Consider the following 2,695-nt stretch of genomic DNA (forward strand, 5'->3'; position numbering starts at 1 on the left):
TTATTTTGTAAATGTCTTGTTTCGTAAAAACCCCCACTTCACTCTCACGAGTTCTTTGTTGATCTGACTACCTTCGAAAAAATTCCAAAGTGAATGTGTTTACATGCCACTTGTCCTGGTTTTCAGTCTTATCCTGTGTTTAATCGTATTCAGGATACGGCGTTTACATGGAACATGAAAACCTTTTCTATTCATACCCCCGTATACACGATCATTACAGAATCCAGGTATCTGATCGTCTGCCTGCAGGTATTCTCACCATCTCAGCCTCTATGTTCTGTACTAACAAATAATACTCAGAAACTTGGATATGGCCGAGGTATCCTGTTTTCTATCGGAATACTCCAGCCAGCGTATCCAGGTTTCTGAAACCAGAATATGATGTTTACATGACTAACGGATAACAGGGATACTCCAAAAAACACATGATACCCAGGATGCACATGAGTGCACAAATACCTTTTAATGAATCTTAACCATACAAGATAATTGCTGAAAATCAATCAATGTATTATTACATTTATATTTACATGGAAATAGACAACTATTGTGATTTGTGTATTAAACAATGATTCTAATTTAATATTTCTTAAACTAAAGTGTATATACAGCATCTTGTATTGAAATACTTCATTTATTGACAATGGTACTTGAGCGGTTAATACAGGACGGACTGTGAAGTCCACAAAGACTGATTGCGTAAGAACCGATCAGAAAATGCACAGATCTATGAAAGAGCATTTGTAAATAGTAAATTAATTTCACCTTCGCAAACTGGGAGTCTGCCCACAAGTTTAATATGTTTACACATTTCTTTAAGCTTCAATGCAAAGTGTAACTTTGTAATTAGATTGCATGTTAAAAAAAAGAAATTGCATGTATATGAAGATAGAATCTAAATATATATATATATTTATATATATATATAAAGTATTTGTTAAATTTTATTATTCTTATGATTTGCTCTTGAGAAGATAATCGGGTATGTGAAACACTTTGTTCCTGTTCAGATGGTTATGCGACACTGCCACCTTTCCAAAAAGTTTAATGTTTGATATCACCCACGTGTAGCGTGTGTAAATGGGTCACTACTGAGCTGTGACCGTGTGTTTGTGAAATTTACACGCAAAGACAAATAAATGACCAAAACACTTTTTACCATTTGATGTGATTAAAATGAGCACACTTGAATTCTCAAACACTGTGTGCTCCTTCTTTTGGTGACAGTAATTCATGTTATTTTATTGTATTTTTAATCCTGGATGGACTCAGGAAGAAACAAGTGTGTATGCATCTCCCTTTTGTTGTGCCGCCATGTATCACACAACAACACAGCTGTTTTTCCACCGAGGTTTGACCTATCTTAATCAACCATCACCAGCCATCTATTATTCATGCAAACCTGCCTGGAAAAATGACCCCTGACTATCATCAGCAAGATGTTTCATATGAAATCAGTCTCCAGCTTAATGAAGCGAGATAGATGCTGACCTTATGTCATGACAACAGAGTCATATTAATGAAGTTTGAGGACCACAATTGCTCGTGTAAAGGAAGGCCATTGCAGGGATCTTTTTTTTAAATTAGAAAACACGCTTTTTTCTCTCTCTCTCTCTCTTCATGGCTGCCATGGTTACAGACATGGAAAAGGGTTTTTGTCTGTCACTACAAATAATCCTGCCTGAGACTCAGTATGGGAGTCAGACTGTAACTACATGCACACTCAAGTGGAAGAAGCCTCTAAAATCACAGATGGATCTTCAATCACCAAGAGACGCATCTGTTTTCACAGACTAATGAAAAACTTTAGCTGTGGTTGGTTTTGAATCATCTGAGGACTAATTTAGGCTCTGAATGAATCTAAAATGAGAAGGATTCTGCATTGCAGTGCCCTCCAATGGTCAAATCTATATTTGTTTAATGTAATGAGATGAAATGCTCTCCTGGGAGATACAATCAGATGTAGAGCCAGGTTGTGCTTAGAGTGCGTTGATTTCCACTTCATGCTAAAATACAGGCGAAAGGTTTTCAGTTTGGTACACCCTAATATAAGAGATAAAATATAATATATAAGATATGTTCAGTGGTGAGACTACACTAAATTATTCATGTAAAAAACCTTTAGAAGAGCTGAAGTGAGGTTTTGCATGTTAGCAGTTGCTTTTCTTAAAACACGTTTAACATTTTACAATCCTGGTCATTCCTGGCAACAAACACAACTATTATTACAATATGCAAATAGGGCAGATGACAGATCACCGATGGTGCAAGGACACTATATTAAGGGGTTTAAAGATGAAATCCTCAACACCAGGACAGTAGATGTATCAAGTAGTCCTTGTGACTCATGTGCCTCTTTCTGTGTGTGTGTGTGTGTGTGTCTGTGCACACCCCCGCACCCCAGCACCCTGCTAGCATCACAGTGCAGTAACCTATATCACACAAGGTGCTTTCTAATCCGACACGATCTCGCACCAGGCTGCCACCCAGGCCACCAAGAAAACCGCCATGACAGTTAGGCAATGATTAGTGGAGGAACAGTGGGGGAGGAGAGGCCACAGGGCTTATTGGAAGCTCATTTACTGTGAACAAGGCTCTCTCACATCAGTGTTGTGCTTTTACAAAACTACCCTAGCCCCACAAATATTTAAACACAGAGTAAGCATTGTATATTTATTCAAAAGAAGTAGGTTTT

Source organism: Pholis gunnellus (genome assembly GCF_910591455.1).
Source record: "Pholis gunnellus genome assembly, chromosome: 10".
In the NCBI taxonomy this organism is placed as follows: domain Eukaryota; kingdom Metazoa; phylum Chordata; class Actinopteri; order Perciformes; family Pholidae; genus Pholis; species Pholis gunnellus.